This window comes from Tenrec ecaudatus, chromosome 12 (genome assembly GCF_050624435.1).
Source record: "Tenrec ecaudatus isolate mTenEca1 chromosome 12, mTenEca1.hap1, whole genome shotgun sequence".
Lineage (NCBI taxonomy): Eukaryota > Metazoa > Chordata > Mammalia > Afrosoricida > Tenrecidae > Tenrec > Tenrec ecaudatus.
In genome coordinates this window covers 102,805,892-102,819,810 of record NC_134541.1, presented here as the reverse complement: position 1 = coordinate 102,819,810, position 13,919 = coordinate 102,805,892, and positions in this window count along the sequence as shown.

The following is a 13,919-nucleotide window of genomic DNA, read 5'->3' as shown; positions in this document are numbered from 1 at the left end:
AACACATTCAACTACCATTTACTGAACATCTCCCATGTGTTTTGAGAGGTAAAGGTGTCCCTTTGATGACGAAGGTGCACCTGACCCCAGTCATTGGCTCTCTGCATGCTCAGGTGGACAACAAAAGAGGAAGATGGAAGAACTGATGCCTTCCAATTGTGGTATCACCCAAGGATATCGAACATATCATTGCTTCCCAGAGGACTGGAATAAGAGAAAATACAACTGGCTTGCTCCTGAGATGAGAGGCTTGGAGGGCCTGGTCTTGCTTCCTTTGGACACAGCTTCAGGGGAGGCCAATTGGAGGAGCCACTATGTTTGATGACAACGAAAAACCAGAGAAACCCTCCAAGAGATGACTTGGCCCAATAGTCAGAAAATGGGCTCAGTGCTACCATGGAACATGAAGATGGTGCAGGACTGGGCTACATTAGGTTCTGTTAGACATACGACCACCATGACTCATAGACAGCTCAGTGACAATCACCACAGCCACCAACCACAACAACGGCATACTGGCCAACTGGAAACTAAAAACAAAATAAACGAAGTGCTTCGTTAGCTTCCAGGTTTACAGGTTTACTGGACAGTTGTGCTTATCTGGGTCAATCCTGACGCTTCTCAATCGGATTTGCACACAAATCATTTCAGTTGTGGTGCTGGCGAAGATTATTGAAAGTGCCTCCTCAATGAACCCACACATCTGCCTTGCAAGAAGTCTGACCAGAGTGCTCCTTAGAGGTAGGGATGGCGAGACGTTGTCTCACATACTTTGGACCCGTTGTCAGGAGAGGAATATCAAGAGAGAGGAAAGCCCTCAAGGAGACAGATTGACACAGTGGCCGCAACCACGGGCTCAAGCATAGGGACAATTGTGAGGATGGTGCAGGACTAGCAGTATTTCGTTCTGGTGTGCATAGGGTCGCTATGGGTTGGAACAGACTCACTGAAACCTAACAACAACAACAACAACAACAACAACAACAGGTTGACTAGGCAATTGTGCTCATCTGGGTCAGACATAACTCATCTCAACTGGATGTGCACATGCATCGATGGTCAGCTGGCAGGAAGGGCAGCATTATCAATTGAATTCTCCCCACTGCACTGCCAGCCCGGTGTGGGCAGGTTCGAGACAAGCCCAAGGTCCCAGAGCTAGCACGCGGTAAAGGTGGGACTCATACCCAGCTCTGAGCCTCACCATCCCAGGCCCTGCCCTTTCCCATCACCCTCGGGTGCCCCCGCCACAGAGAAGTACTGCTTTCTCTCCTCCGGAAACCTGAACAGAATTTCTCCATGAGCCCCTCCAAGGGAGGAGCGCCACCCTTAGCTAATGAGCAGGGCCATCGGCAGCCATAGAGCAAGCACAGAAGCAAGGTGAAAGGCCCGTTCTCATCTGATCCCTCAATGCATGTCGGGTAGAGTTTGGTGCAGGAGCCTCCTAGGAGGGCTATCCGAGACATGATGGGTCATTGTTAATTCATCATTTCCACATACCAATATAGAGCTCGTCCAGCGGATGGGCTTCTCGTCCACGCGTCTGGCCCAGAAGACCCTGGCAATCAGAACCTACATTCTACCTTCTACCTCTGGCATCTGACTAATGAACTCCTAAGAGGTCAGCTCTACTTCGGTTCACACCTGCAGGGAGGTAATGAGCTGTGGCTTGGGCTGGAGTAATTACTCAGGTGTGAGGGAGAGTGAGACTGAGCAAGTCCAGTGCAATCAAACCCAGAGCTGTTGGGCAGGGAGCTAGGGGAGCGGGACCAACAGACGAGGGAAGATGGGTGCTGGTAAGAGGCATTTGGGAGGCCATGCATATCAACCAAACACAATCTGCACTGGTGCCCAAACCAGGTGAAAGCAGGCCTTGATGTATTTCTCCCAGCGTCAGGAATGAACACTGCCATCTTGGCCTGATCCTACTGCCCAGTCCTGCTTAATCATGCATGTATTACACACCTGCTATGCGCCAGTCTCTCCCTCACCCAGCTGCCGGCCGTCATGCGTCAGTGCCTGGCAGGTTGCCAGAAGCTATGTCTTTCAAAATCGGTTTGCCCATGGTGGACAGGTTTCAGCAGAACTTCCAGACCAAGACAGACTAGGAAGAAAGACCTGGCTTCAAAAGTATGCAGTGAACATATTGAAAGATTGGGTTCTGAGGAGCATGACCTCAGCAAAGGGAAGAGGGGACCCCGCCTTGGTGAAGCTCCCAGGACCTGAGGTTGACAACCAGAAGCTTATGCTCTCCCAAGTCTGGGTCTCTGTCTAGCCTCCCATTTTATTGGTGAGTGACTAATGCTGAAATTGGGGTCCATCTGATCACACACCCCAATCCTATGCAGCTGTTCTACTTCCTCACACCTGGGTGACATGATCATGAGTTGGAATCAACTGGATCACAGTGGGTTTGTTTGGGGGCAGGACACTCCGGTTCTTTGGTCACACAATTTCTTGGCCATATAATCAGGTGGACTGTGTCATTGATAAGGTAGCACAGTGATTAAAGCACTTGGCTGCCAACTGCAACATTGGTGGTTCAAACCCGCCAGTCACCCTGAAGGAGAATGTGGCAGTCAGCTTCCACAGAGATGCCAGCCTTGGAAACGCGGTGGGGTCATTAGAACCTCTTTATGGGGCACTAAGGATCAGACTTGACCAGGCAGCAGTGGGTTTGGCATGGTAAGGCATTCATTAGGCTCCTATAACCCAGCAAGCATCCCTGAAAATGCCCCTCTTGGACAATCTGTACCTTAACCTCTCTTGGGTTCATCACAAATGAAGTAAAGGACTGGAGTTTGCTGCACATGTATGCCCCACACGTGCTGTTCGCTGACTGGTGCAGATTTTTACAGCAACCTGGGCTGTTCCAGGAGCCCTGGAGGTGTGGTGGTTACACACTGGGCTGCGATCCTCATGGTCCACCGTTTGAAGCTACCAGCAACTCTGAAGGAGAAACACTGGCCTTCCTACTCCAATAAAATCCAGCACAGTGTCGGAAACCCACAGGGGGTCGCTTCAAGTCAGTACTGAATTGATGGCAGTGAGTTTAGTTCTTGCAGTTGCCTAAGACTAATGATCAGGGACAAAGAGAGCGAAGCCATGGCAAACTCAACCTCTTTGGCCCCCAGGAAGCCAGCAGGGGCTCCATAAGCCACACTGGTGATCCTGTACCTGCTCCCCACTGAGCGTCTGAGTCAAAGGATCTAACTGGCATGCACAAATGGGGGGAGCAGAGTCCCTCGGGGTGAACACTCACTATTAGTACGAAGATGGGTGATTTGAGTCTACCCAGAGGCACCTCGGAAGAAAGCCTGGAATCTCCTTCTGAAAAGTCCTACATTGAAAGCCCTTTGGAGCCACAGTTCCACTGGGACACACCTGGCATGGTCAGGAGTCTGAGCAGTTGCTATAGCAACTCAGGACCACGAAAGGAGACAAGAGGAATGCAGGCAAATAGACTAGAGGAGGGGCTATTGATGACACACACACCCCTTCCCCTGATTCTGGGGACAATACAGAACCAGAGAGGTGCAAATCAAGCTCAAAATCCCATTAATCCAAAAAGGCTTTTTAGATTAATCCTCAGTCCTGGGAAGCCTCAGAATCAATGAACTTGCTAATGTTCCCTAAGGTGCTGTCAGGTCACATCATTTAGCATAGTGGTTCTCAACCTGTGGGTCATGACCCCTTCATAGGGGTTGCCCGATTCATAACAGTAGCAAAATTGCAGTTATGACATAGTAATGAAAATAATTTTATGAGCAAAAAAATCATATCATTATGTGTTCACCTCCCCAATACAATCGCTGAAGACAAATGTGTGCATGAGGAAATGTGGTGAAGAAAGCTGATGGTGTCTGGCTATCAAAAGATAAAGCATCTGGGGTCTTAAAGGCTTGAAGGTAAACAAGCAGCCACCTAGCTCAGAAGCAACAAAGCCCACATGGAAGAAGCACACCAGCCTATGTGATCATGAGGTGTCAAAGGGATCAGGCAGCAAAGAACAAAAAAATCATATCATTGTGAATGAGGGGGTGTGTGAAGTGGGGACCCAAAGCCCATCTGTAGGCAACTGGACATTCCCTTACAGAAGAGTTGTGGGGAGGAGACGAGCCAGTCAGGGTACAGTGTAGCAACGATGAAACCCAAATCTTTCCTATAGTTCCTAAATGCTTCCTCCCCCTCTCCCCTCACTATCATAATCCCAATTCTACCTTACAAATCTGGCTAGACCAGAGGATGTACACTGGTAGAGATAGGAAACACAGAGAATCCAGGACAGATGATCCCTTCAGGACCAGTGATGATACCAGGAGGGTGGAGGGAGCATGGGGTAGAAAGGGGGAACCAATTACAGGGATATACATATAACCTCTTCCCTAGGGGATAGACAACAGAAAAGTGGGTGAAGGGAGATGTTGGACAGTGTAAGATATGACAAAATAATAATTTATAAATTATCGAGGGTTCATGAGGGAGGGCAGACAAGGGAGGGAGGGGTAAAAATGAGGAGCTGATGTCAAGGGCTTAGGTGGAGAGCAAATGTTTTGAGAATGATGAGGGCAGTGAATGCACAAATGTGCTTGACACAATGGATTGTGATAAGAGTTGTATGAGCCTTCGATAAAGTGATTTTTTTTTTACAAAAGAAAATAATGTTATGGCTTGAGGGTCACCACAATTGGAAGAGCTGTTGTATTAAAGGATTGTGGCATTAGGAAGGTTGAGAACCACCGATTTAACAGGTGACATCCATTATCTCAAGGCTCAATATTAGTTCACCACGATGGGTATCTGGGGAGGTTGACTTGCTTTCTATAATGTTCCCCTTAGCTACCCACATTTTGTTAAATATTTGACATTATTTCCTGCAAAATGACCATGAATGGCCAGGCATAATGGATTCTGCCTCTTTCCTGAGTATTCCTTGTGGTGTAAACAGTTACTCATTGGGTTGCTAACCAGAAGGTCAGTGGTTCGAAACCTTCAGCTGATCTTTCAGGAGAAAGATGAAACTTTCTACTCCCATAAAGAGTTCCAGTCTCAGAAGCCCACAGGAGCAGCTCTATTCTGTCCTAAAAGGCAGCCAGCTATGAGTCACAACCAACTCGATGGCAGCGGGCAAGACTGTCTTTTCATTGGTGTTTGCTGTTGCCCCACTGAATTGCTTTAAAATACCCAGTGAACTGCTCAGGCCCATTGAAAGATGTAAGTGACCAGGTTGGTAGGAATCAAATTCCCATCATTCTCAATTTCTGCCACTTCAGCTCAGACCTCAGCCACACAGGCCATGGCTTCCTGGGATCCTGGCCACCTGAGTGAGGTCAGAGCTCCTGAGACAAAGAATGCTGTCCTGCAGGTGCCTCGTCAGCCTGGCAGTCCTCGGGGCTCTCTGCAGTTCTGCCCTCTTGGTCCCCATCATTCCCTTGGGCTCCAGAATTGCCTAGAATTCAGGGGGAAATGCTAGGCCTACGGAGAGAGTGTTATTAAAAAGGATGCAGCTAGAGTTAGAAGAAATCGTGAACCACACAATGAGCAGCGGCGCCCAGGCACCAGAAGAGCGTGGCAGAGGGTGGGGGGGATGTTCCTGTCTGTGTTCTCTCACGCTGCTACAGCAGAACTACCAAAGGGAAGTGGCTTTAACACAGAGAAAATTATCTTCTCACAATCTGGGGGGCTAGATGTCAACATTTGGAGTAGTACCAGCTCTACCTGCTTTCTACCAGCTTGCTTTCTCTGTCAACTCAGAGGAACACATCTTACCTCCTTTCTCGAGGGTCCTTTGCGGGTCTCCATGCAGTTTGGCATCAATCTTCCCCAGGGTCTAGGAGGTTCCCAGCATAGGGGCCCTGGGTCTAACGGATGTGTCACTCCAGCTTTTCTTTATTGGTGGTAGTCACGTCCCTCCTTCTCTGCTCAGTTCTCTTGCCTTTACCTTAGATACAAGGTGATGCTGGCCACACGTCAGGCACTCATCAGATCAGAGCTGCATCCTGACTTGTTGCACCCCATCCTCAGGCCCTGACAGGCTGATCACATCAGAGCACATGATTGTTTATCTGCCCAATTATGAGGGCGCTTCCAAAGGTTTGTCGGGGAAATTCCATCATCTTTTAATTCCACTTTGTTTTCCTGATGGACACTTTGAAGTCCCCTTGTACATCCTCAAATAACTGCTGAACACTGAAAACCCTAGCCCAGACAATTTGACACACTTGAGGGGAGGGTGGGGCACAATTCAACCCATGACCGCTCTGTCCAGGGCTATTGATTGTATCTGGGTGATTGCAGACTTGTCATCTAGGATGGCATGGTGGCTGTGATGGGTCAAATGAAACTGAGTGGGTGGTAGTGAGACCAGGCTGATTCAGTACCCCTAATGAGGTGTGGAAGACCCCAGTGGAGGTGAAGGTTTTAAAAGTTTTGACTTCTTGGGACTTGGTGACAGGTCCTATGGGAAATGAGGGAGAGAGGGCTGCCTCCTGAGTATCCAGCTTGGCTGTCTGAATGGGACTCTAGCATCAGGAACTCGGGAAGAGGAGCCGATTTTGAAGGAAACAGATGGCTCTCTGCTATTGCCATACTGAATATGAGCAGCCCATGGGCCTTGGGAAGAAAAATCTGGAACTGGTCAGTGTCATGTGGACATAGAAGAGGGATTTGGGATTTTCCAGGTGATTCTTATAAACCCTATAAAATCCCTCTAGATTAGTGGTTCTCAATCTTCCTAATGGCGTGACCCTTTAATACAGTTCCTCATGTTGTGGTGACACCCAACCATAAAATTATTTTTGTTGCTACTTCATAACTATAATTTTGCTACTGCTATGAATTGGGTGACCCCTGTGAAAGGGTCGTTCGACCCCCAAAAGGCTTGAGGCCCACAGGTTGAGGACCGCTGCTCTAGGTCTTACAGTTTCTTATGTATGCATACAAATCACACAGGGATCCTGTTCAAAATGTAGATTCTAACTCAGTGAATCTGGAGGTGGAAATGCAAATGCTCAGCAGGGGGAATCCAGCCAGAATGAACCTATTTGAAACCTTGATGTCATAAGATTTTCAGTGACTGGTGATTTGGAAGGAGATTGCCAAGCCTTTCTTGGTAGGCACTTCAGAATGAACTCCAGCCTCCCACTCTTTCTTTCAGTTAGTAGCTGCCACTGTTAAACCTCTGCACCGCCCAGGGACTCGCCTCAAACAATGGCAGAGAAGAAGACTTGGAAAAAATGAGAATCGTGGAGAGTAAAGGGCACTGAATCCAGCCTGTGGCCATGGGAGAAGGGGAGGGGGGAGATTCAGAGGTAGGTAGCGAGTAAGGGGCGGATATGGAGATATAAGTGAAGGCAATGCAGAAGTGAGGCCCAGATGTTTAAACTGCAGAGCTTTCATGGCAAGCTAGGCCAGGAAACCAGAAGATGTGATTGCTGGGACAGAAGCCCTCCTCAAAGATTGCTGTTGTTTGGCGTTCACAGCAGAATCTCTGTGTTTCCACAGTGCCTTGCCGACTGGCTAAGGGTTAGCTGCCTGTGTTTGGAGAATGCACCAGCACTGACCAAGAATTCAAGCAGCAGGCTCCTCTTCAAACGAATTCGCCAGCCTCTTGATGCCGACACATCCTCAGCTCCGAGATCTTTCCAGTGCCTCCTGTCACTGTTTTGCCTCTAGGTTCCAGGAATTGAGAGCCGTGCCTGTCTAATGAATGCCGCTTTCTTCCTCGGGAAAGTATTTCTTCACAGAGCAATTGAGATGCTGCCAGCATCTCACCTGAAATGAAGGAGACTGAGAGCATGGTGGAGTGCATTCAAGATCCCTACCCACTCATCTTCCCCTGGAAACTGTCTTAGGCGGGTTCTCTAGAGAAGCAGAGCCAGCAAAGCTTATACAGGTATACACATACATACACATATATGTATACATACAGGGAGGTTTATTATAAAAATGGCTCGCACACTTGTAGAGGCTTGCAAGTTCCAAGCCTAGGGGCAGATATCAGGCTGGAGGGTTCTCCTGACTTACTTCGCTGAAGCAGCCAATGAACCCAAGTTAGCCAGGTCAGACAACGGGCTTCTGGCCGCAGAGGAGAATGAATCCAATGTTGGCTGCTAAGATGACAGGCTGCCGCCGACTCCCAGGATCACTGGGCTGCTGACTCAGGTCCAATGAAAAGCAAAGGTCAAATGATGAGGCAGATTCAAGATCCAGACCCAGCAAGAGGTAGCAAGCATTTCCACAGTGCACCTTATATTGACAGCAGGCCACACCCCCGAGGAAGCATCCTGTTGTCATTGGCTGCTCATAGACGATCTCTTCATGTTAGACCTCATCGTAGGAGATGACAGGATGTCTTCACTGCAGAACCACTAAGAATCCTGGACGAACCAGCTTGACGGATAACACCTATTACAAAAGTAGAAGCTCGCTCTACATTATAACCACATCTCAACCCACTGGCTTTCTTTTCTGAAGGCCGTGTTAAGGATGTGTCTCAAGGCCAACCAGGTCGATGAAACTGCGACTTTCCACACGGGCTTGTCCATGAGCAGTGGTGAAGCAGCAGCTTCTCAGGCGCATGCAGCAGAGGGTGCCAGGGGAAAATGCCAATCCATTTTGTTTGCTGCCAAAGGGAGCGTTTCTGTTCCAACCTTGGATTCTTAGAGTGAGATGAACTGCTCAGCCTTGAGCGAATGCAGGGCACGGCGGTGTGGAGCCCCGTTCTACCACAGTGGCGATCCAACCTGTTAGTGCCAGAGGTGGGGGAGCCCCAGGGTGAGTGAGGGTGTCTGAAGCCTGGAGGGCAGAGGCATTCACTTAAACCGACTGTCCCCGAGCCCATCTGGACTCAGGGAGTGTCAGAGTAATACTAAGAAGATTTAGTCTTCTTTAAATTTTTATTTCGTTGTTCTATTGACAATCTACACAACAAAACATCCACCAATCCACCTGCTTCTCCCTGGACAAATCAGTGACCCTGGGGACATTCTTTGAGTGGCATGGCCATTGTCATCCTCCTTTATGGAAGTGTTCCTCTCCTATTTGCATGAACCAGAGACCCCCTTAACCAAAACTGCCCCCTAAGGTTCCTTATCTAGCCTTTTCAGTTGCTGTTGCCACATTTCGGAGTGGGCAAGTGGACACATAGAGAGACGGCTCTGCTGAGCATCACTGAGAAGAACCCACTGTGGACCAGGAGACCACCCCCTTCTGAGCTCCAACCCTAGCCCAGGCTGCAGCTCCCTCCCTGTAAATTGGACACACAGCCCTCTCCACATCAGATCCCATGATTTCTGCACACAGCCTCTCTCTCTCTCTCTCTCTCTCTCTCTCTCTCTCTCTCTCTCTCTCTCTCTCTCTCTCTCTTTCTCTCTCTGTCAGAGCCCAGCAAACTGCAGTGTTCTTTTGGTACCTTTGATTTTTCTCTTCCACAACCCACACAGAGGTGCCAAAGGAAACTAGTCATTAAAGAGAATTACGTCCCGGGCAGTCTGAGCACGTGCTAATTTACTAGTTAGAAACTGGAAAACAGCTTCCACCAGATGGAGGTCCTCTGTCCTGACACCGCCGCCAAGACTGCACTGGAGAGGGCAGACGGGGCTCCTTCCTGCCCTGTGCCCCTCATGATGCTCTGGCTTAAAAAACCTTACACATTTGCAAGTGCTTAGAGAGCCGCCAGCAGCAGCACTGAACTCCTGGGTAGACACGTAGCGTAGCTGTGGAACCGTTGCCCAGACAGGAGATGTGCTTGCACTTGTCAGGCGGGAACATGTCATGTCAAGCGGAAAGTAATGAGTTGGCATCTCAAGGCTCCTTGGGAAGCGCCGCACACTTGTTGGATTTTAAAAGGAAAGCCTATCTGGGAACCCCTCTCGTAAAGCGACAGGACCTGCATGCGTGAGTCTCTGGTTTCATCGATCAGCTCAGCAGCATTATCCGACCCTTGTCCAGAGACCCCTTAACCCAAACCAGTCGCCTTGGAGTTGACCTCCACTCCCGTGTTTCCCCACGTGTGTCAGAGCAGAACTGTGCCCCATGGGGTTATGGTGCTAAGAGTAGATTGCTAGTCCTCTCTTCGGAGCCGTCACGGTGTGGACTAAAACTAGAAGGATAGTCAAGTCAAGAGAGAGAGAAGCTACAAGTGCGGAAAGACATAGGAAGCAGGACGAGAGGGCTGTTGGAAGAATGAGTGACTAAGAATGGGAAATGGTGGAATGGCTATATGGCTGCATGGACTGATATATGGGTAGGTGAATGTCTGTCTGTCTGCGTGGCTGGCTGGCTGGGTGGGTGAATGGAGGGATGGATGGATGAATAGATGAGTTGGATAGATGATATATGAGTTAGACTGATGATTGGTGGCTGGATGGGTGCCTGGATGGTTGGCAGGGTGGTTGGATGGGTGGCTGCATGATTGGCTGGTTGGAAAGATGGATAGGTGGTTGGGTGGGTGAGTGGGTTGATGGATGGGCGTTAGGTAAAAATTATGGTGGAAATGGAATCATGTCTTTTAGAACAGCCTAATCAGATTAGAGAAGAAATGAAGACAGTGATTAATCCAAAGAAGAAAGGGTCCAACCCAAGAGAAGAAGCCTCTGATCCTTTTGAACCAGTCACGGAGTGGTGTTTTCAGACATGTTGGCACAGAGTCCAAGAGTCCAAGAGAGGGAATCAGCTGTGGGAGCAGCCTGGGTGACCAGAAGAACAAAGGGAAAGAGACCCTTGCATATTATTCCTCACATCTTATACTGGGCCTCACATCGGAAAGCTGGGGTTTGGCATCCCAGCCCGGCAGAGCCAGACAATCAGTATTTCAAAATTGGTACCCACCAATCCCTAAGCTTGTATTTCCTGAACAATATCCCTTCTAGTCACAAGGAGCCAATGTCCCTTTTTAAAAAAAGTATATATTTAGGATATTCAAAGGCAATTGCTAATAATTATTTGAAGCCATTAGAGTTGGACCCAGCACAATAAATGCTACTGTTGAGGCTTAATGTAATACCAGAAAGATAATTTAAGCTCAGTGCAAGAATGGCTGCCAAAGAGTGCTCAGCAATTGTGTGGAATTTTCAAACATAGAGATGCAATTTGTTCAAGCTGCAGGAATTCAAGAGAACTGAGCTCTCACAAAAATGAGGATCTTGCACACATTTCCGGAAGCACTCGGAATTGAGAGGCAGAAGCTTCCAGGGAGGAAGCAAGCTTCTAGGGGCCTGGCTGGGTTCTCCAGGAGCCAGTAGGATGCCAACATGCCATGTCAGTTCAGAGATTAAACAACAGAAAGCTCTTTGTGTCAGCTTTAAGTCATCACTTCTACATTAGCTTCCCAGGGATGCCGTAATAAGTGACCACCACATCGTTGCTGCAAAACCATAGAAATGTATCCTCTCGCAGTTCTGGAGGCTTTGAGTTCACCGTGAAGGTGTCAGCAGGGTTGGCTCCTTTTGGACAGTGAGAGAAGAAGTCACTCCATGCCTCGCTCCTGGCTTCTGGTCGCTTCTGGCAATCCTTGAGTTGCAGACACGTCGCTCCAGTTGAGCTCTGCCCCTGTCTTCCTATCGCCATCTCCTCGAATATCTTCTACCCTCCTCTGCTCTCCTCACCACCCCCACCCTTTCCTCTCTTTCCTCCTTTCTGTTCCTGTCCCCTTTCCCTCCCTATCCCCGCCCCCTTCTCTTTCCTCTTTCCTCTTTCCCCTTCTCTCCTTTGCTCCCCTCCCCTACCCGCCTCCCCTCCCAACTTCTCATTTTAGAAGACTTGTTATGGGACTTAGGGTTTGCAGTTACTCCCGGTGATCTCATCTCAAGATCGTTGACCTAATTTTGAGGGTACACGAAAAAGGATGGCTACTTGGGTTTGCATTCCTACGTGCACAGGCTTCGTCCAAACGCAACGCATGCAAGCCTGCTTCTGGGATCAGTGATGGCTGCGACACATTCTCTCAGGAATGAGCTTGTCTTGGTCTCCTTAGGGTGCCTTTCAGAAAAAAGGGTCCCCTTGAAATAATTCAAAGCAGGGAGCTTAGCTCCAAAGGCCCTGCCAACAGTTTTTGGGGAGCCCAAAGAGGTAATCTTGATATCGCATCTCAAAAATCTCAGGGTGATCCTGGGAGCTTATTAGGAAGAAGTTTTAAGAACACTGAAGAGTGAATTAATGAGAAAAGGACCAGAAAATTGCACTGGGATCCCCCCACCCCCACCCTCTCATGGCAAGGCACCTGTTTATTCTTTAAGGGCAGTGGCCCGTGTCCTACAAGAATCTCAATGTGGAGCCTTGCCCATTCAGCCTGCAGCACGAATCCTGTCTCGTCAGCCTTCTTCCATTCCCAGACTCGGAGAACACTGGAAAAGCACATGATTGGAGTCACTCAAGGATGCCCAAACTGCCTTTTGACCTGGGGTCATTTCAGGACTCTGGATCCTTGAGGGAAGAGGTAGCGAGGTGGAAAGATCACCTTCCGAAGTGTCTGGACCTAGCTGTGGATATGTTGAAAAACAATAGCTCACTTTTTGGTATTTTTGTTAAGACTTCTTTGATTTTTATACCAGTACTTGTTCACATACCCTCTTGTACCTGTAATGATACCTTTCCAAATAAGGTCACTTGCCTAAGTTCTCGGTGGGCACATATGACGGTGCTTCCAAAAGTTCATGGAAAGTTCCGGTATCTTTCAATGACAGGTTTCCACGAGTCTTGGAAGCCCCATCACATTTTGGGGTCATGATGTAACTCACTACAACTCCTAATAGTCACCTACCTTCTTCTGCTGCCTAAACATTTCCTGTCAGAACTACTCATTCCTACCAACCCCACGTGCCTCTGCCTATTGTCACTGGACAGGAGGAACGGAATCGCCATGCCTGACTGCGAGCAGTGCTTCCCCACCAACCAAGTCAATCACAAGCATTTGACTGTCTATGCTGTGCCAGGACACTAGGGGCAAACAAAGCAGAAACGGTGTCTGTCATCGCTGGAAATCAATGGATATAAAGGTACGTACAATAACAGCCACCACCCCGGGATCAACCAGAGAGAAAGACCTGCTGATCGACTTCTGATCAACCATGAAAAGGTCATGGCTCAAGATGAAATATTGCCAGGCTTGCTTGCTTTGGACATGTCATCAGGAAGGGCCAGCTGTTGGAGGAGGACCTCTTGTTGGGTCAAGCAGTGGACCAACAAGGTCAGGGGAGATCCTTGGTGACATGGGTGGACATGTTATCTCAAAGCTGGACTTGAGCATGAGGGTGATGCAGGGTTTCTGTTGGGCCTAAGGTCACCTTGACTTGGGGTCAATTCAACAGCAGGTGACAACATCACCGCCAACACTAACAAAAACACCACTGCCTCAGTTAGACTTGATATTGACTTGATGGCTCCTGGGTGGTGGTAGGGGTGCCGCCCGACCTGTGGATCAACTGATTGTCTGATGACCCCTCCTTGGAGATGAGACAGTACGAACTGCTTCTCTTTGCCCCTTTCCCTTCCTGCTTGTTGGGACAGCACTGTGCCTGCCTCTAAGGGTGGCCCCATGTGGGCTGCCTGACCCTGAGAGCCATCAGTGCCCTGTCAGGTTTCCACTGACCCTGGATCCACGTGATTCTGCACCCACTGGCCTGCGATCTCTCTGATTCCAGCTTCACCTTCTGGCGCCCTCAGCCTGCAGCTACGTGATTCTAAGACTAGGCCCTGACTAGCAGCGGGCCCATGGGCTTGCGTTGGCTGTGTACAGTGGAACACACCACTGCCCAGTCCTGCGCCAGCCTCACAGTGGGGGTTCTGTCTGAGCCCACTGTTGCAGTCCCTGGGTCAGTCCATCTTGTTGAGGGTCTTCCTATCTTTCACAGAAGAGATAATCAAGGTCAAATATATTTGCTTTAAAAGGCCACCATGTACCTGTCAGTATGTCCTCTTTGGGT